At 35.2% G+C, this 23,091-nt stretch overlaps 1 protein-coding gene across 1 annotated transcript in view; it reads right to left on the bottom strand.

Annotated features, from left to right (window-relative positions):
- The window catches only part of LOC113491850 (dual 3',5'-cyclic-AMP and -GMP phosphodiesterase 11-like), a 193,328-nt gene that overhangs the window by 101,440 nt on the left and 68,797 nt on the right, over positions 1-23,091 (bottom strand).

Raw genomic sequence — 23,091 nt, 5'->3', positions numbered from 1 at the left:
CTTCCTCAAGAATTGCTCTATCAATCGTTGAAAACCGCATAAAAATCCGTTCAGTACTTTTCTAGTTTATCGCGAACAGACAGACAGACAGACAGACAGACAGACGCGGCGAGGGACTTTGTTTTATAATATGTAAGGATGGAAAATCTACCTACACAAGTACACTATCATTATTACAAACTCCAAGCTTAAAGCTTACTGGTCATTAAAATAGACTGAAAATGAACAATCTGAATTTGGGTCAAAGATTTAGGGATTTATGCCATTATGGCCAAACTAAACTGTTTCTACAAACTATAAATATATGTCAGACACGTAAGTTTAAATTTTAAGGTTTTGTTAATAAAATCAAGAGGTATCCTCTGTTTTAACGTTATACGGGTAACTTGTACAAATAAAAAAGTCGGAATCCAGAATCCGAAGTCCAAAACCTATTTCCAAAAATATTGGTCTATCTTCAAATGCAAGCCCGTATCAACCAAGCTTAACCTCGATTTTAATTACAATATTTGATGATTGACAGAAATACTGTCTGCTTTCAATGTCATGAAAGCTTTTCCGTTTTTAGCTTTGGATGCAGAACCCTTAAAAAGGATATTCTAATCTAAATTAGACGAGAAACGATAATTATAATTACGAGTATACTTATCAATTAATTAACACAGCTTGCATCTTTTATTACATGTCTAATTAATCTAATTTAACAGATGAAGTTACTAGGTATACATGCAAATAATTGAAAATAGAATTAGAAAATCCCTTATAAACGACAAAGGGAAACGAAGTGTTTCTGAGTACTCGACTTAACAACCCTAAGCGTAGTATTTACCAGTTTCTAATCTCAACACCCTTAAGGGTAAGTCTGTTGACTCTCATTCGATTACACAAGGTCCAACCTTCGCTTCTCCACAAATACAACCCTTACTATGGAATTAAAAAACAGGACTGTTACCATCGTGTAAACGAGAGGACTACGAGAAATGTAGAGCGCTGTCCCGCCTTTGCGAACGCGACAGTCGTGCGTCGCGATCTCGTGGTACAGGCATTGATCATACAATATAAACAAACTGATCAAATTAAGATCACTTTCACTAGTATTAAGGGCAGTGCGGTTAGTTGACGTGGGCTGGTACTCAAGTGCTGTAAGTAGTGTCTGCGACAATTGTAATTAATGACATATTTTAAGACGACAGCTATGTTTTTTTAGTCCATTCATATGAAACATGTTTTTGTATTTAAACCGTTCGATAATTTGATGGTCAAGTAACGGTTTTCGTGTTCCTGACCAGTTTCAATGCAAACTGAGAGCAAAAATATGTTTTATATCTGTTGAGTCAAATATTTTTTGCTGCATTGTTTTGCATGTTACTCGGGAAACGTCGTCCCTTTGTTTAAAATATGTAAGTATAATAGATTCAAGAGAAATCGTTGATATAAGATTATGCTATTTCAGGTACAACGAAGGCAGAACGTTCCTCGAAAGGGTAGTATTAAGGTTTAACCACAACTATTGTTTTAGCCGATTAACGACGATACGATAGTACGATACTCAACCACTCAACCATCCGGCCAGACTAAATTTATACAATAATCAAACGTAACGAAGTTAATTAAAAATATCGATTCGAGTCAAGATAACGAACAATAACAAATATATTATGTTGGTAGTTTGTTGTTATTGCTTTAGCCATTATGTCAAACCGCAACTGATAGGCATCAAGTATTATGATTCAAAGTCATTTCTCCGGCGGCGGTCACAATATGCAATGCACCTTTGAGAACCTACCACTTTTTAAACAAGCGGGAAAGAGACACAGCTCTTAGCTGTCGTATTTGCCATCTCGCTTCCTCAACTGCAACAATACCTCTATCAAGAATGTTTCTAGGTACCTTGGCAACGCAATCTGAGCGGGCGAGAGGTATACTAAGTACCTAACAAAGCTATTCATGCAGAAAAGCTTGGCTTCATCTCGTGAACGTAATATCTAAAGTATGTTATGACGGCTTGTTGTGGAACCTTTTAGTTTTAAACAGGAGATATCAACGGACCCTGGTGAACATATTCTTATTTCGCATTGTGTAACACCTCTTTACCTTATCCGCGAAAGTTACGTGCATAAACTTTGAGAAAATTTTGAGAACGATTTGATAATTTCAAATACATTTATAAAAAATCAGGTTCCCAGGTTTACTATTTTTTAAGACCGTTTTGGGTAGGAAATATACGATATCTCGATATCTGAACATCTCTGAACATTTTTATTGCATTATTGGACAAGGGATTACGATAAAGCAAACCTCGTTCAGGTTTTTATAAGGCTCTGAAAAAAGTAAGTACCTTTAACATATCTGGTTTTCAAAGGTTTTATAATATAAGTTGGATGGATGTCGGCACGTGCTATGTTTACAGAATTTCCCTCATGTTTCCGAGACGGGATCTGCACGAGACACTGGACCGCAAATGTTCTAAAAATAAACTATTTGCTCATACAGTTTTGTTTTCATGTATTTCTACTATTGATCTTGGATTTTAATTTTATGTGAAACTAGCAAAAAATCTTAAATATATGGTTAAAATCGCTCCACTCAAGAACGAAGAAACTTCTAAGTAAAGAAAACTTTTTTAAATATTTTATATTAAAAAAAACACTTTAATAAATTTAGTTATGACATCTAAATAAATATATGCGTGACGTCTAGGAAGTTTGTTTTAAGTTCATTTTATATTCGTTTTGCAGACTTAAGTTCGAAGTTGAGTCAAACAGAATTTTTGTTTCCACAAACTGCATAAAGTTTAAAAAAAGCAATGAAATCCCCGCATTTTACTTGCTAGAAATACACAGTGCCGGCAAATTGCGTTCAGTAGTAAATCCCTGAAGATACCACTCTTGGCGCAAAGGGCAATAAATTTTGCAAGCGAAAACATTAAAATCTCGTTAAAATGCTTTCCAGTATTGGCAATGGCACAAGTAGTTACAGCCAGTAACCATATAAGTCAGTTGAAAATGCCGGAAATATAAATTCCAAAGAAGATAAATAAATTTTATTTTATTAAGCTTGTTACAGTCAAAGCACGTAGACCTAATTGTGTTTGAGAATTAGAAAAGGAATGAAAAGTTTGAGTAAATCCAAAGGACAGAATTTGGAACTTCGGGAATCTAAGATTAGATTTGCGGACAACGCCTGAAGATTAAATACGGCGAATTGGTCGTGACAAGTCCGTGGGTGGATCAATAGTTCGAGCGAGGGCGAATGCATTTCAGCAACATTCGGCAAGTTGAAACAGGCGATTGAAGTGGGCTGAGTGCGGAAAGCGAGGACCAAAGCTACAGAGACTTGAGGTAAGTCCAACAAACACGATCCACCGGGTTGGTCTGATTGATGAGTGTGGTTACATCTCATCAGGCTTGCGGTTAATGTAACGTAATTGAGGAGCAGACTGGTTAGATGGACACGGCTGATGGTGGCATTATTGGCAAAGCAACAAGTGAGTTTACTCGACAAATCCCGCGACAACACACACATAAACAACACTTAGACGACTTCCAGTTCCGTACAATAAAAACAAGAACATTGAAAACACTTTGTATTTAAAAGTCTTATTTAACAATCGAAGTACAAGTTAAAAATTAAAAGTTAAAAACTCACATTTAGCTAAAAAGAACATCCTCGTTTAGCAAACGAAATGGCACTGGTGAAAATATAAGGTATTACTTTCCATATGACCCTAAACGATGTGATTAAAGTAGTATAGAATATTATGAACATTTTCCCATTGGGAAAACGTTCAGACATGAGAACGAACTCAATAATATGAGTAAAGTTAAACGAATGAGTCTACTTCGTCTGAAGGACATTACCAAATATTATCGACAAGGGAACTGAAAAATATTACATGCACGATATACGCAGACACCTACGCAGTGGCTTCTCACTTGAAAGGTTTTTGTGATGGAATATATGGAATAATTAATTATTTAATATCCAAATGGACCGATGATATCTATATAACCTTTAAACATGCAATGTTTAATTTAGTTAAAACATTTTGATACAGTTGCGGTACTCTAAATCGAATGAGTCATGTTACAAACGCGATTCAAGTTTTTATTTGCTTGCCTGCGGTTGCCTTGCAAGGTAAGTCGGACACATCGCTCGACTAGTCGTCAAGTCCGTACGGAGACTTGATGCTTGAAAATTTCCCTTCGCTCTGAACTTTCCTGAAGAGATAAAACAAATGTTGTCATTGTCCGCGTATCATGCTTTGTGACAATGAGCAATGATGACCATTTTGAGTTACGAGTCACTGGCAAACTTTGTGTTCGAGAATATTCTTGTAATTAAATCTAATGGATGTAGTATTAAGAATTAGCAAAAAATAACCTGGCAAAAATGTTGCGTTTTTTTTCTGTACAAAAACTAAGTAGTACGCGATCTTACAAGAAAACAAGGTCAACATTATTCTCAATTTGTTATTATAATAACAAAGGCTAGCTTTCACTAGACAAGACCGTTTTGAAAGTCATTGAACCGACGGCATGTTCGAGTATGATAAATAAGCAAAACTATGACTCATTATGAACGGGATGATGTATATAAATATAAAATATGTGTCGAGTCATAAAGATAATAAGCGTTTACTCAATTTACTGTAAAATACCTCTTATTGTTTTAACATTCCATAAAGAACCTATCTTAAAAATTATTTTACTCATAGCCAAGTCTAATTTGGAAAACAATTTTTTTATGAAACAAAAGTTGAAAACTAAATATGATATTAAAAAATAAATATTTTAAAGCAACTCAGTCATCCAAAAAAAGCAAGCCAAAGTCATAATTTAAGAAAGATTATTGGGTGTCCTTTTGCATTTCTACGCTACTAAAGATGATCTAATCGAAATCGCTCGCATAATGACTTCTATATTATGCTAAGCATAAACGTCTGTAATATGAACACGCATAATAAATGCATCAGTTTTGATAGATACCAGTTTCTTATACAATCGATTTTACAGCATTTTCTTGTTTCAAAATCTAGTCTTAAAGATGACAGAAATAATAACACGGGTCAGTATTAAAATAAGTTTAATGGATTCGAATTTAATGAATATTTCGTCAAAATACAAGGTAAAAACGACGCAAGTTCTCGAAGACAAAATTCTTGTTAATCAATACCAAGAAAACGAAATTATAATACGCCGGCAAAAATCTTCGGTATTATAAGAATTCACAAGGAAAATGAAGCCACTTAATAATGTAGGTAAAGGATGCTCCTAAATGAAGGAATTGAGCGGGGGACTGCGTTGGCGCAACAATAATTGCTTGATTCGTTTCCAAGATGAGTTCATAAATATAGAGAATATTTGAACTTCGGGATTTGCCGTTTTGGGGAACTACTAGTAAAAACACAAAAGAATCGTCTGGCTCCTATGATACATTTACTTCTAGCACCTTAGTTTTGCGAAGAAGTTTGACTTTTACCGGCCAAAAGTACTGAAGTGCTTCACCCTTTATTTAATGACGTTTAATCTTACTTACGATAACGCTTATATGCAAGGTATCGACAACTTACATTCAAATCTCTTCCACTCTTTCCAGAACTAAAACTTTCTCATTACCTCTCCTGTTTAAATGGGTTCAAGTATTTTCTACAAATAAACACTAGAACTAAAGTTAACTATTCCCGTAAGCAAATGGACCGAACAAACTGCAACTTAGCACTTAGCCGATACAATCTTTAAGCCTAACAATGTTATTGCCTTGCCGGCTAGAATTCTACCAATCCAATAATGCGATAGACCAATACTGTTAAGGTAGACCTTTACTCTGTACGTATTTATTTTCTTATTTAAGGTATTTAAACAGAACCACACTTAGAAAGTGCTATTATTGTATTTTTAAATAAGAACACGGAATCATAAATTGATCAAAAGAAGAATCATTGCAACAATTTCTACCCTAAACGCTCTTTTAAATTGTAATTGTTTCGAAGCAGGTCATTCGATTTCTTTAGACCAATTGAACCTATGGATTTCCGTCCCGTTTCTTCTCCATATCCCATGTCTTTTTGGAATCGTGCACTGAGTTGAATTCAACGTATATAGGTTAAAGTGGATTATTTGGGCACAAGCCCGCTATAAAACTCCTTAGGAAAAAATATACAACAACACTGTAAGACCGATATACAAACGCAATTCCCCTCACATACTCTAGAACTCTTTTCCGAAGTAATAATATAATGTGCACTAGTTGTACGTCTGTGGGCTTAGATGTGGACTAGTCGAGTTAAGTGTCGGGCAGTCAGGACGCACTGGAATGCCGCCACAAGGTCGAGTACGTTCATCGGCCGTAGATCGTCCGAGATTTACGCCTACACACATCATTGGACTAACTGTAACTAACGAAGTGATGGGCAAATTGAAATAAAACCGAAAAAAATGATTTCGTCAATCTTTAGCCAAGTGGAATGTGAAATTTGGTCGTCATCCATAAATATATTACGATTAACAATTTATAAATTAATAAGAACAACTTCGTGACTGTGATTTCAGAGAACAATACAACGGCTAAGAAAAATACTAGACAGATTTTAAAACCATCAATTAAAAAAGTACCAAAATACTTTCTACAAAATACCGAAACGGTAACAAACAAATTAATGGACTCACTAGTTCTAGTAACCGCTTCCTAATTAGCAGTATCGAAAGTATCATTAAAATACTTGAAATACATTAAAAAAAAAACTGAAAGACCGCGATACTGCGCAAACTGAGCAAAAAACGAAGAAACAATACCATTTGTTTTTACAGTTGTTCGTCACGAATACAAAGGCCATGTTGAATATTATGTATGACGTGCATTTTCAATAAAAAAAGTATGTTATCTATTGTTTTTCATGTAATTCTTTACACTGACTACAACAACGCAAAACCTAACAGAAATTCAATAATTTGGACAACTACTGTTCCGGTCTTCTTTGTTGTGCAGAACATAAATGACGACATCATTTATCAACACCATTCGGATGTATGAGGACAACGCAATGGACCCTGATAATAAATATGTAAATATAATCCAAAAAAAAATGAGGGAATGCGCTACAAATATTATTTCTGGAATGTGGTGCAGGACGCACATGTCACAAATAAATGTTTCCACTCGACATCGCGAGAACTGTAATCCAAAAGATCCGTATCAATCGAACTTTCTAACCCTTAATGGCAGAATCCATCCAAGACGAGGCCACGCAAAACTTTTACCCATTTAGCGCCAACTTCGAACATTGATCCTTCATCATTGATCATTTTTGATAAAACCATTACACAAGAATTTTATTTAACTTTCAAACTCCGATCTAAGCTAATTTTCAACTGTTGTCAAATGGCACGGAAACTGAAATCGAACGATCGATCTTTGTTTTATCCAAAGCCTTATCTCTATTGGCAATCAGAAACATGATAACTGCACACTATTAAACTACTACAGGTCTATTATATTCTATTACCCATAATGACTACACAGCCTAATTCCTATTTATTGTTACATTATTTGCCTTCGAGCTTGTTTTACACCTCGTTATCAAAGACATCAATTTGAATCCAGTTATTTATTAAGCAATTACGTGCACTTTAATAAATTCGTCGATTACAATCATGACCTCATTACAGTAAGTTAGTTTGCCTACACCAAGGAATAAATAAACAGAAAAATTAAGTAAAATGAAAAAAAAATACTATACCAAAACATTTTCTAACGAGTGGGCAATTCATCAAGTACTTCCAGGGCGTGTGCGGAGCCGGCTTTTTCTTCTTACAGCCCCTATGCGAGTGGGGATGATGGCACCGCTCAGCGGGCTTGCCGTGCTTCGTGAACATTCCGAGTATACCCTGACGCTTCCATAGACTGTCACATCACTGGCACCACTGGCAATATCACTAACACACTGGCTTTAGCCGACGACAGACACACTCTCTGCCAATCACTCACTAGCACCAATCACAAAACCAACCACTAAATCAAGGTCATCCGTAGCCATCACCATCCGAGTGAAAGACTACGTGGGCGAGGCCCCGCACAAATGTAACTGAAAAGAAAAAAAAAGAAAAAATATAATTTAAGACCCTCCCCAAGGCAAAAGAAAAATAAATAAGGAAATAAAATAACATGTGCTCGTGTCTCAAGAGACAGAGACACATTAAACAGGGTGAGCTGAGCGCATCATAATGTACGGTAGTATTCGCCGTGGCTCATCAAAACAGAATGAACCGAAAAACCAATTGAAAGACAAGTCAGCGGGTTACTGTGCCGTTATATATGAAAGTAGAAGTCTGCGTCAATGTTGTTTGATCATTACGTCGTCAGGACTAGTCCGATTCATATCTGAGATATCTATAAGTTGTAAAAAACAGGCGGTAATGACTGTTCGTAGAAACGAAATCGGGGACAATGTTTACACAACTGGTCTAACGCGACATTAACTTGCAATATTATCGACCGTATGACTATGAAATAAGAATTAAATTGCCTAGCTGAATATTAAGTTGATGTTTGAGGCACGTTTATCGTGAAGGCGTATGGGGGAAACCTGTCTAAGATCGTTTTTTTTATTCCAATTGTATTTGGGCCCAGGTCACAGATGTTTGCAATAAAACATTTGAACATATTGTTTGTATCGTCTTTTACTCGGGATTTTTTTATTCTATTCAAATTGTCGTAATTTTTGATTCTTCACGGTGACTTGATTCCAAAAAGTAGCAATTAATGTCAAGGATAGTAATGAAATAATTTAACTAAACGTAATGAACGAGACAATGCTGTATATGTATTTAAAATACTAATCAAAACGTTGGATCTACGAAAACCAGTTCGTCGTTATCAGTTTTATTAAGTTTTTTATTACGATATAAAACGCAGGATTATCAAACAGTCAAGGTTATCATCGGTTTTAGAGAATACTTAACCTTTTTTGAATTCGACTTAAAGTCAAAACTCTACAAATTCTTAAGGTTATTCATTATTTTGGTAATGTTTGTCACAAAAAAATTATGAAAATACATAAGAATATGAAGCAGCTGATCATCAGAGACGCACCAACAATACTATACATACATATACATATTCTATACATATATACCGTGTATGTAAAGAATTCGGAATAACCTGATGGGTATTTCTATAGAGAAAACTCACAATTACTGGATCTCGAAGACTATAATAGCAATTTAATCAGCGCTAAAAATCTCACATACTAACTAACAAGTTTTGTTGAAAAATATCAAGAAATCCATGAACATAGCAACTTATCTACCATCGTTAAGAGATCTATCGGTGAAATCATTCATACTTAGCGTTTATCCAACGACCAAGGAAGGTCAAAGCGCGCTCTCAGCTACATACACAAATACACATGCATACGCAGCACGTATCTAAACAAGGACAATCTTATCGCTCTTCCGTTTACTTTATAAAAGCAACGTGTGTATTGGAATAAGATATTCTCCAATATGGAAAGTCGCACAAATGTCTCGTTGTGCATCAATTATGTCAGCGTTTAACTTGACTGCTTGTTAATAAACAACTTGTTTTTCTTTATTTATTATTTTATTTATATTTTTAAGGATTACCACTTTATTAACTTCTAATACATTCTGATTTATTTCGTTGTTGTTATGCGTTCTAAGTCTACGGGGTCCGTTCGTTTCATAGAATTATGTCGGTGCAAGGAATCGCGGTGGCATGGCTTCCACAAACTAGTTTCCATTTTAGGGAGCCGCCACGTCATCATGCCCTGAGCACTAGTGTGGGCAGTTTTTGCTACAAGCTTAGTTAAGACGAAGTTTCAGCTTAATGAACAAACTTATCTCCTTGAAAGAAAGATGAATAGAAAATTCAAGAACATTATATTCAACAAAACAGCTTTCTTTAATGAACATAGAAAGTGTCGATTTTCTAAAATGTTACTTGTTTAAAAACTTCTCACAAGTTCAATTATAATAAAATCGATTGTTAAGTATGTGTAAAATAAAATGCGAATAAAAGTTTTGCTGAATTGGCTATCTATCTGACAAATGGATAAAATATACGAGGTCGTTGAACGTTCATGAATCAACCGTAATAATTTCGAAGAATAACTTTTGTACATTCGTAAACTTTCTTACTGGAGTAATTTTTCATAATCTATTTTTGGGAACTTTGCGTTGTTACTACAGTTCTTACAGGATAAAGCTTGTAAATTAATAAATTCTTCGGATCCTTATAAAATTAATCTTAATGTTTCTTGGCTTAGATTCTCCTTAAATCGGCCTCGATATGGCAACAGTTAGCTGGAGTCGGTGTGCACACACGCGGGTGACTCAACGCTGACCAAATATGGATCTTGACCAAGACCCTTCGGCGTTAGTGCAACGAGAAACGTAGCCGGATTTACCATATTACTCGACTATACGATTATTTTCTATTCAAGTACTAACTAAACATTTCTTTGTTCAGATTATTTCACTTTTAGTTTGCCAACAGAAGCTGTATACAAGTCGATCATCGAAGTCATCGAAGAGAATGATGTTACATTCTCGTTATTTAAATTCTGTCGAATCGGATATTGGAACAAGTATACGTAATTTGTAATAAAAGAATCACTTCTCAAGTTATAACTTCACAGTTTCTTTCATTTCTCATCTACAAATTTTCAAGCAACCAGATAATATCTTAGGACGGAATTTCTACGTAAAAGTATTTTTGACGTGGAACGACAGATGTTTTGACTGCAATAAAGCTGCTCATCTCTAGCAGGCTGACCGCTGGGTGGCCCGGGGGAGGGGTGAGCTAGGGGGATGTTCATTCATCTGAAGCGTGACGTCACGCGCGAGGTCGTGCCCGCCGTCAGGAGAATAAACGACAAAAAACTCACTGAATATCAACATGACCTTTGACTAAACTTTTACATTACAGAAAATTATCCAATTAATGCTCCTCAATAGACCGTAGACGCTGACTGATTGGATATTTGAGTAAGTAATTACTTATCAATCGAAAATACTTATGCTTCCAACTCTTGTTTTTTGCTTTTCCTTTTCCTTTTTACTTTCTGACTTACAATGTTTATCTCTCTAACTTAAAATAATACTAATATATAATGCTGAATTTAACAAATCAGCTTGAATTCTATTTCAATGTGTAAACTAAAAGAGCAGCATGTTATAAATTTCTATAACGCTAATGCATTTATAATGTCCTTTGAAGGCAGCTGTCGACAGAACAGACAAATGCTTCAAAGTCAGCTGTGTTCAAAGTATTTACATATGATACATTTCAATAAGAAACTCAGACACTTGAATCTTAAATATAAACAGACGTAAACGGGCTCACGAATCTTATCGAGCACGTTTCATAGACAATAGAAGAGACGAAAAACAAAACGGATCGGCGGCCGCTATTGACAATCATAAAACAAGCGACGCATACAAGAAGCCGGTTCTGAGTATGGATGTCCACGCAGAGATAAAGCGTCTGAACTCAACCGGTTTGCACAGCAATAAAGTAGTGCTATAGCGTTAGTAACATAATGTTTTAGTGAGGGCGTATCGATTGCATTAATGAGATGTGGGCGCACGTGGGGTCCGTGTGTGGAATTGTGGATGCGATTGCAAACGGCCGGGTTATCGTTATAAGGACGTTTTATGGCCCCTTTATGATTTAGGAACAATAGTGAGCGATCTTTTGTAACGCTTTATGGACGCTATTACTGTTTGTGTGGCGATATAGTCATAAATGTTCTGCACTTTTGGACAGACGTTTTTTTAGACGTGACTCATAAAATCTAACTTCGGGGAAACAAATTGAGCCTCGATTAAGGGTCAGAGATGGGTACGGCTTAACCCGACTGAGTGTTGATAGGACCGTTGTCCTCGTTGATCCCTCACGAGATTTAGCGTCTCAGGTAAATAGCGCTGTCAAGGATACCAATCCGAGCCTGAGAATCTATATTCCTGTCATGAATACAGAGGTTTACCTTGGTTTTTGATATAGTATTCTTGAATCTGTCGAAGGTGCCAATGTAAGAAGATTGGCCTCAATGTTCACCGAATATATCTATTTTTCGAAATCATAACGGTATTTTTGTTAACACTTGTTTTTGAAAACTCAATTTCTATTCCAAAGGTGTGGCGATATTAATAGGCCTAAACATTTCGCATCAAGTTTTCTAAAAAAATGATAATGAACTAGAAGCTTATACATTACGAAGTCCAAAACATTTTAAGCAAACAGAAAAAAATCTTTTAGAAGTTATCGTAGCAAAAAAGAAATATTTTACCAGCTGCCATAAAAACTTTTAGCGTAAAAAGTAAAAGGTTTATGCAGGATAAGATATCAAAACAGTTCACTCTCTATTGTATAAGAGTAACCCACATCCAATATTGAGAAGGATAATGAATAACAACAAAAACTCAACAGCAAGCGATACGTCATTGCAAAACGATAAGCGATGACTTGGTAGATGACGGAGGGGGCTCGTCGCGATAACACGAGGTCAGACATCCAATAAACCGTTCTGTTGGACAATAACGACGCCTGTATTCGTGAACATGATTTACCTACTCGTGCAAACGTTAAAACAACATCTCTCTTATGTATATTCTTGTTTCCGCGTGACCTAATTTATGGCGTAAGATAAGAACACCTCTGATGGTAACTCGGATCTTCATCGCCATAATTATTTGTTAACATCTTTGCGCGTGTTGTTTATTCGGAATGTTCATATGGACTGTGGAATAAGAATATGAATACAATGAAATAATGCTATTTTTTAACAGCCATTGACTAGACGGAATGTAATCTGATTTAGCACTGGCACAAGTGTTGAGTAAATAGTAAGAAGGTTTTGCCTTGATACTAGAAAAATGTAGTCGACACATGTTTCTTAGATCTCGAGAAACTAGACATCGGAAAGGCCGAGACAACTTTATATCAACCGGATCACACGAAAGGCTTTATGGCGGTCGCTTTTAGCTCCATCTGAGGGCTATACCTCCATTACGAAATTTGGGAAACGAAAATCGGGAGCAGAACTGGACCGAAACCGACCTAGATATAAACAGGAGATTAGGAACAGGTAAATAAGTAAGGGTAGGTATTTTGTAACTGATAAAAATGGAATAAAAAGGTTAGGGACACGTGTTCTTTCGACCATTTTACTTTTTATTTGGCCGTTGACACAAAGTAGAGTAACAAAGTAGTTTTCAAAGCAACAACAATAATTACTATTCCAGACGACACGTCTTCGAGAACGACGAAGGTTATTCACCCGTTAAAGAATTAATGGCACGACTTAGTGATGCCTTAGTGGTACTTAATCTTGGTTTCCTCAAGAGGATTCGCGTAAACAATATTAAAATTTCCTTTCATTGTAATTGGCTTTTCTTGAAGTGATGCCTAATGGGTATGTATGCAGTATGGTGTGATTTCAGTTTGTTATGATCATACATTTTCAAGATGTTTGTAATCAAGTGGATGTCACTAACACACAGCAATACAAAGCATTGGCACTGTATCAATTTGCTAGCCAAACCCACCATCTCACAAACTAAACACGCACGCTTGTTGGACAAGTCGAGAGGACGAACTAACGTGTTAATACTTATATTTTAATACTACACGTGATACTTATTCCACTTCAACTGAATCAGGTAACTTCGAAGAAAATTGCTTTAGAACTCTATTATCATTGTAAATTAATCCGCTGCCACGTAATATTTTCCCGTTGCGGTGGCAAAACTGTGGCTACCCAGCACGTGTTCAGCTGGCTTATGTGTGTGTTTGCAACATACATTAGTTATTGCGTATCTGAGTAGTCGAGCGGACGGGGGGCGGGGCGCCGCACGCGAACTGATAATAATTATTAGTCTGAAGCAATTAAGAGGCGCCAGATATACGCCATGGATGAGATAGCGGCAGACTTTATAGGGTGTAGAGGCCGCCAGACCCACCTCGACACAGATCTCTGATACTCACTTTGTAGGAAACCAGAACAAATTCTCGCGGCAATTTATAACTGCAATATATTTTTATGAATTGTATGTGTATTCTTATACTGATAGTACACCGCGGAATATTGAACTCATTAGCAAAACTTTTGTATTTTCCTTTTTTAAATATCTAAAAAACAGTTATAATGACACAGTCACTAGAATAGAATACATTTATTGACTTTAGCTATTAGTCGAAGTACCAGTTTACCAAGTATCCACAAATCATTATGTACATGTTCTGATGTAACAGCTTATGACTATCGATTAGGATCCCCTCAGGGATGATATCGATACTGACACGAAAGCGTACGTGGATACACATTAAGATATCGTTATACTTCTTAGTCACGCACTATATCCTCTACGATAACATGAATTTACTAAATACATATAGCTTTGGAAACTATTATAACACGAATTTCGTGGTTTTTGGTCAAAATATATGTAAATCTAAAATTATATTCAAGATAGGTACTTTTTGAACATCAAAAAATATAGCTATGACAACAACCCGTATCGCCCGCCTCTAGTCGCCTATTAAGAACTCTAGCTGTGAAGAATAAACGGCGCAGCAATATCCACAGCTTTAGGTACAACATAGCTTTATAATATGCAATGGATAGTATCAAAAACGTTTCATGGAAAGTGTTAATAAGATTAATTTTATAAAGCGACTTATAGGCTACACAAGGGCCAAAAGCCTTGACACGGCAGAAGCAAGGTGGGTGGTCAGATCCTTATACGTATTATTGCTTGGTTGTCTCCAACCAAGACGTAAGCCCTTTCCTAATGACAGTACGCATTCAAAGAATATATTGTGTGCCAAATACAGAGCTACAAATACTTTAACTAAGGTACGAAACTTTATTGAATATGCATGAGAAGATTTTTAATTATAAAAATACTCTTACAGCGTCTTAATTTTTAATTTTTATTCAGCCAGTTCTTTCAGATTCATTAGTCCCAGTTTGCGTACTGTTTTACAGAGTAAACAATTTTCTCGCTGTGGAAAATTTACAACAAGTATTGTTAGCAACATACTAACAACATTGCGTGACTTAGGCCATTACATGTGTGTTCGTATGTATGTAATTTATGTTTTTCTGTATGATTAAATGGAAAACACATTGACAACACATGCCTGCACATAACGAAGAGAAAGTATAATGTTTAGTACTATGAATTGAAGTGTGCGTCATTTTAAATGTAACTTGTTATGATTCCTAGAGATTAGTAAATAGACATAATATTTGCAACATGGTTTTCCAGTATATTAATTAAGTACGAGTACACCTTATATCCTGCAAATGTGTTGGACATTACAATTACATCATCGATTTTATTTGCATGTATGCTATTGTATCAGCATTATTTTAATTTTGCCTTTAAGGAAAACAAGTGCGTTCATATATCCTTCACGGGTGCCGCTAAGTAAAACAATTAAAACCTAGGTAATTCAAATTGACATAATAATGGTTTCTTAGGTTTACGCGAATGTTAGACATTGAAATGAAACTACTTTTACGGATTTTATCGCGGTTTAATGTTTGATTTTAGTTCCCGACGTTTCGACACCTTTGCAGGTATCATGGTCACGGGCAGACTAGTTTCATTTCATTTCAATTGACATAATAAATAAATTAAAAAGTAATCATTATGTCATATATGAACCCGAAACAATTAAAAATACAGAAGCATCTAATATTAGTTAGTTTATGTCCATCAACCGTCAAATGCATTGTACAACCAAAACAAAATTTCTTTGGGTCACGATTAAATAAATATTTAATTATATCGACGCTCTCAGACGCAACACAGCTATCAAAAATCACTTAGTACCAATAGAAAGATCATCAGAACAACATTTGCCTTGAAACGTGCGAATAATATCTTTACCAATATTTACCGAGATGTTCATAGCAATAAAACTTAATCGCTAGGTCAATTAAACCGAAGTCCAAGCCAAATTGTCAATTATCATTCGCGTTACATTGTCTTGAATGGGACCAAGACTCACGAGGGGCCTATCCGTCCTTAATTGCTACTTGTCTAAAATTCCTATTGGAGTTCCTATGACCATTAATAAAGTGTCATATTGTTTCAATACAACCGCTTTGTAATAGTCCTTGTATTCATTATATTAATTGTGTCGCCTTCTTTGGGAAATCCAAAGCATAAACTTGTATAGAGGAATATAAATGGAAATGATATCGCCGTATAAATATTGGAATTCAAATAATCAAACAGAAAGCCGCTTGCCGTATCGACGTAGTACATAAATTCGTAGCACTTCACTTGCAGTGAATGATCAAAATGAAATTTTGCCAGAAACTTTCAATCCGTTAAGTAATATTCTACCCGTTTTAGTTACAATGGTTTCCGTAAGGCTCTTTCCCCATTTTGGGTTAATTGGAAATATTTTACTAACTTTAATTATTATTTTTATAGAAGCTATCGGGGGATTATTCATTATTAATCGGTTTTTTCCCGGCTAGTTTCAGACCCAACCGGAGTCCTATCATTTGCTGATGGCAAGGTTGCATATGGAAATTCAGTATTTTTATTATTTTGATTAATGACACGTATTCGGAATAAGCTAGGAACGGATTTTGGATAACAATAGTTTACTCCAAAACATTCTCGGACAATGCAAAACCTAATAAAATACGAATAGGAAAGTTCTTCAAAAATCTATTTCCATGCACTCTATTATCCGCAAATATAATTCCCATTATAATAACGTAATCATTCATTCTCGTTCCTCACAAATAATGTAATACCGTCTAGATATAGAACAGCGAACAATGTTCGTGATTAGGTACGGATCTCTTAAGCCGACTTTTGATTAATGCTTATTGATATGAAAATGGATCAAGTGAGTCGAAATGAAATTCTCGTAATACGGCAAATTAGTTCGCATGGAGATAGGGAGCATTGCGTATATTTTATCTTAACTTGATGGCACATACGTATATGTGACAGCCTCATGAATTATTCAACGGGATTAATGCGTAAGGTTACTGTTTTAAATATATACGTTAGTCCTAAAACGCGGAGTTCTTTACGAATGGCTCCTTAAGACGGAAACGGTTTATCATATCTTATTATTTGAAATCAATCATTAATCTTTATAATAAACATGAATGGAAATTATCTTTGGAAATCTTTAATTAATTGCTGATTTCGTATGAGCTAAACGTACTCGATTAATCTACTGTCGCTAACGGAGTAATATCACTTTGCTTTATTTTATTTGCGTCATTGGCTTGTTACTTGCACATCGAATTCACTTCAAATCGAATCAGTGAAGCGTTGATAGAATTTACGACTTGTCAAAAGGTTACTCTTAAAACGGACAAAGTATCAATGGCTTCAAATTTAAGACACGACAGTCACTCTGTGCTGTATCTGTTTCTATCAGTGTAAAGTGGAACACAGAAACAAACATTCATCAGTGACTGACAACTATTATGCGTTAATTCCACCTTGATTGATATCAGCATTAGGATATTATAGAATGCCGGTATTAAAGGACCATCTAGACTCTAGGCAAAGAAACATGTTTGATACTATTAAAAAACGCATAAGTAACTAAATAAAACTCAAATGTATGGCAATGACATTTTGCTTCGTTAAGTCACGTGAATTTCTCTTCTCTGTCATCTCAAGACATTCGAGTATTTTCTACTGATGTAGTACGATTGTAGAAATATGACTTAAAAGGTCTGATGTCAACGCCTTTCATCCCTTGTTCGCTTCTGAAAGGTTTGCTCTTAAAAAAACAATTATATTTGAATTTCCTATCCCCTGTCATATTGACGTAAGTATTTATCATATGAATCTGGATAAGGCTGGATACTCAAATGTAAAGAGCACTATTATACGCTGAACACGTTTTAATAAGTGCTAAACATGTATTATTAATATTTTCTCTATAAACCTCCGTACAATTTGATTTGAATACGAAGAGAATTTGGTTTGAACATCAGATGTGTCGCTGTTTGTATTTCTATGTATGTTATACATATTGGGGTTCGGGACGATAGGTTTGAGGTACACAGATAAACATATTTCCAATGTATAAAGAAATAGGTAGAGGGTGGAATTTTTGTTTGATATTTCTTAGACATGTGTACTTTAGACTGATCTTTACATTTTAGAGAAAAATGTACATAGGTACTATTTACCTAAATATACGATGATAGTACTCTCGAATAAAAAATGTAATTTTGTTTATTTCATTACAAGTAATTAAATAGGGCGTGAAGCTCTGTGAAGCAATAGCTCTGTAGAATCTTTTTATTGTTTGGGAATACATTTTACTTCTAATAAATAGTTCTCTGACTGTGTGACTATCAAATATATTTTTTATTCCCACTGTGAATCAATAAAATGAATAAATAAATAATACCTGTAATATTATGAATCCTTGTAAGATCACAGAAACTTATCACTTTTCATTTCATTCACACATAATTCGAACGAAGTATAAGCACTTAATGAATGATATAATATTGTTTTGCATTTTTAAGTTGATTGCATTATTATCTATATTGACTCCACCTTGATATTGATTTTCACTGTAATCGATTACGATACGATTAAATTATTATAAATTTAGCCCTACAAAACTTTACGTGGCTCGATTACTAAGGAAACACTTAAGATTATGATAAATATCCTTAGGTACTTATAATTGTTCTTAATCTACAAATACATGAAATACGTACTTCAATGGTTAACTCTTATTAGGGTGTGTACACACGTTGCGCGACAATCGTATGAACTTGCCGCGCGCGTCTGTAACGTGCGACAATTTTTGTGATTGAACTTATTTCTGTATGCAACATATACTACAAATGATACAACTATGAGATGTGCGGCATGTATTGGCGTATCTCGTTATACTGCCACGCAAGCATTCTTACTAGTCTGGAGAAGAGCGCAGCAAAAATGTGTACTGCAAATGTCGCGTATTGATACCGCGTTTTTGTCGCGCTTCTATACGGGCATACCTTTACAAAAAAAACCCATTCTTAGGGAGTCAAGTCTACCTTACTCTGATGATCTTAGATTATAATTATTAGTGTATTTCCTCTTATAGTGTCATATCGTATAACTGTTTGATAAAAATGGTGAGTCCAGAAAAAATGAGGATTAAAGAAATGCGGTTAAAAAATATGAAAAAAAAAATGAGATAGAATTTATTCGACTGTATATAACACTTAAAAGTGATAAATTATTAATTTTAACTTAACACAGCATAATCTTTTTAGTTCGTTTCTTTTAAGTCACTAATTTATACGTAATTAGAAAAGGACGAACGATAATTAAAGCTGCTAAATGCTTATTCTTCATACATTATTACATGCTCAGTGCTGCACGCAATATGTTTTGAATAACAAAACATTTAATCCCAGTATTGCATCAAGATCTACCATAACACTTCATTGAGAAACCTAGACAATATCTTTGACACGGATGACCTCTAAGGGTGGGAGTGGGAGGGTCCATCCGCGGCGTGTGCACGACAAGCTGTGCGTGTGTGCGTGCGCTTGTGTGTGTGCACGTAATGTACATTGATAAACCTCAAAACACTACGCGTTAGAATGGAATTGTTTGGGTTATACGTACCTACTTGTAAGCATAATATTTATATAGCACACGTCACTTATACGATAATATCCTATGCTCGTGTTCTCGTTCAGTGTTTATGATATTTTAATTGTTAACAGACTCTTGCTGACTGTTCGCGGCAACTTAAGAGAGTACAAAAAATAAATACATTACTGTGAATGTTATTAAATCGGTTCCTGGAAGATTAACAATAGCTAACCAATTTCTAAAAATAACAATTCTGAAGAAATCTCAGCAAAAAACGTACTTTTTATATTGGTTTGTTGGAGCAAACACTTTTTCTTAAGTTAGAAATATATTTATTAGGATTTTGCGGGCCTCTATTTTTGTATTTTTGGTCCCAGTGTAAGATAAGTGCACGAACACAGAAAGCTAATTTATATATTTCAAAGAGGTATTCCATATTTAAAGGTCAACAATAGGCAGATGTTTGCTCGCGGTAATGATTAGTGTTTATCTCCTTACCAGGTGTAAATGCGGTATCACGTATGCCGTTTGCCTCGCAATAAATATAATAAACATGTGTATAAAACCCTTATTAAAATCCTTATTAAAAAACCTTATTAAAAAAAACTTTAATCTTTTATTTTTTGTTAAAATTCTATCATTATTGTTGATTATAGATTTTGATTCTATCACTAAGACGGCACGATTTATGGTGATACATGGTTTGTGAATACCATAATATAACGTATGAATGATTTATTTATGTAAATAAATCGTATAGTGAATAGCTATGAGCTATTGATTTGAATGATTTTGCTGGTAGATTTTATTCCCGGATTTACTTTTCATTAGTTATTTCTGTCTAAGTAGGTGGTGCCTATTTTAAGTAGTTTTTTTTTTAAGGAAGAATATTTAATAGAATTCTGAATAACCATTAGTAGGTAGGTGTTTTTTCTATTTTTCTTATTCGGAAGAGATTGTGAATAGACCAACTACTGACTTAAAATCATTAATTTAAAAATTCTTAAATAAAATATTTCTGTTAAGATACAGATAGTTCATTAAATAAATTAAAATTACGACTTACATACTTATATTATTTAAAATTTCGTAAAGACACCGAATTTCGAAAAGGTCGGATAACCGGATTTTTTAAACTTCGTTTGATTTTGGCAATGGATTCTCATGGACATATTCAAAACCGAATAAACTGGATCTTATTACTTGAAATTAAATAAAAACTTGCTAAATATTTTAACTTAAGTAAATAATATTTTTTTAACATGAACAGGTGTGCCAACACATATGCAAGGTACATTCATGTCAATTTGAATAGTTATATTTTTACTTTTATGAACAAACATTTTTGGGCATACACATGTTAACAAATAATTAATTGGCAGTATGATTTTATGGCACTGCATTACAAGACATTGACCAGCATTAAATTGTATTAAAGAATATTGTGCTGTAACCAAAACTAGTGCCATACTCTAAAGTTTAGAATTATGATATGTATCTTGTGGATTATTATGTTATTTTTAGTCTTCATTAATAGCAAAGTTATGAAACGTTCGATTAAAACCTTCATAAAAAACTGCCTTTAAAACACACATATTTTGATCGAAGTATTTTTATTTTAATGCTTAATATTTAAATTATCTGAACATAACATGTTAGCCTTAAAGATAGTAAATATAGATGAGAGGTAAGTGAAACTAAAGAAAATTGGTAACAAGAATTACCAATTCTGAGTCAACATGACTTTGGGTTTCCAACACGTGGCTTAATATTTTTAAAACCTTATTTAAAGTCATATTTTTAATGTAAAATTGTTGTTAAACCTTTGTCAGTCCCGGGGGGGGGGGGGGAATAAAGTAAATTGGCAAACCTGCATTAATTTAAGTCACAATGTGTGACGTGTGTTATCTCGGTCACCCATGCGGAGAAAATTTGTGCTATAGGCTAGCTTTACATGGACTACAATTAACGCTAATCTTATGTGCTAGGGTAACTAAACAGCTTGAATGTAGGTACTATCTTAATAGTTGTGCCGTGTACGGCTATAGAATTAATAAATACTTTTGTTTGTTGATGCTTTTTGCACCTTATCATTTTCATACAAGGCCATTGTTTATGCCCCTGTGCCAAACCTTGCAGATTAACTAGTGATACTTTTTACTCATTTATTTAGTTTTTTTTTCACTGGTGTGCATTCAAATGTCGCACATAATTTTATAAGATAAACGTGTATAGCGACGGTCTCGCTTGACCGAACAACTATGAATCATAACATTATTGTGATAGAAGGGAAGCGAGCGAACTATAAATTAGATAAAAATCCAAAGAGATTGCCATTACAGTTTAACAAATCCCTAATAGGCCCCTTCGTACAATAGTTTAGAGCACGCAATTATGCATAAAGGCTCACGTAATAAATGCTTTATTATGTTTGTGCTAAAATGCACGTATAGTGAACGCCGACACTATAGGCCGATGTGTATGTTTGTGTGCACACATACTTCAACGATGTACCTACTCGCACACCATATGTATGCGCGTCGATATGAATGTCGTTTGTTTTTTTTATTTGCAAACAAATTTACAGTCTCAGATAATTAACAGCCACAACTCAATTTCAAACATACTTATTTAATTGACACAACAGCTCTTTTACATATACAGTTTAGATTGAATAACAGCAAGCTAGTATCGTAAATCAACCGGGGTCATACTTACAGATAACGTTTGTCGGATACAACTGTGGAGGTTAACAACAAAAATCCGTCAACAAAAACACAAGAGACGTGATGCAGGCGTGCTGCATACACAGCGGCCGTTAACCCGGCTCCGGCGGGCTGCGTTTCGAAAACTTCGCCGTCAAGCGTTTAGAGAATATTCAAAAATAGACCGACCGACTCGTATAAACACGCAACAATGATCGCTCGCACGTTTTACTTTACGACGCGACTCGAAATTCGAAACGAAAGCGATCCGCGGCCATCGGATCCGTCCGGAATCGCTTTGAAAAGTTTCCAGTGCACAAAGTTATTGGGATCGCGAGCTAGGGCTCTACGCGACGCGAGCGCGGCAGCCCCGTGGCGCTCAGAAATGAACTGGCGCCGCCGACTGACCGCGCTCCGCCGTCCGCCGCGCCTCGCACCGACACAGGAACACCCACACCGACGCCGCGCGCCGCGCCGCACACTCTTGCAGCCGCATACACACACGCACGCACACGCCCGCACGCGACACACACGCTCAACACCAACTGATAAACAGCATAAAAACACAACATCACTCTGCAACTGCACATATAAACATACAAACGTTTTCCTGCTTTTGTGTGTTTGACACAGAGAAGAAACGTGCGATATCGAATAGAAATCATCTGCTAAACGCAAGGAAAACTCATTAGAGGGTGACTAATCTTTGTATCATACGAAGATAATGATATACAGAGAGATATGTAAAATAAAAACGG

The sequence above is a fragment of the Trichoplusia ni genome, chromosome 1, assembly GCF_003590095.1.
Source record: "Trichoplusia ni isolate ovarian cell line Hi5 chromosome 1, tn1, whole genome shotgun sequence".
NCBI lineage: Eukaryota > Metazoa > Arthropoda > Insecta > Lepidoptera > Noctuidae > Trichoplusia > Trichoplusia ni.
The sequence above is the reverse complement of the archived record's forward strand: the minus strand, read 5'-3'. Positions and strand labels throughout refer to the sequence as shown.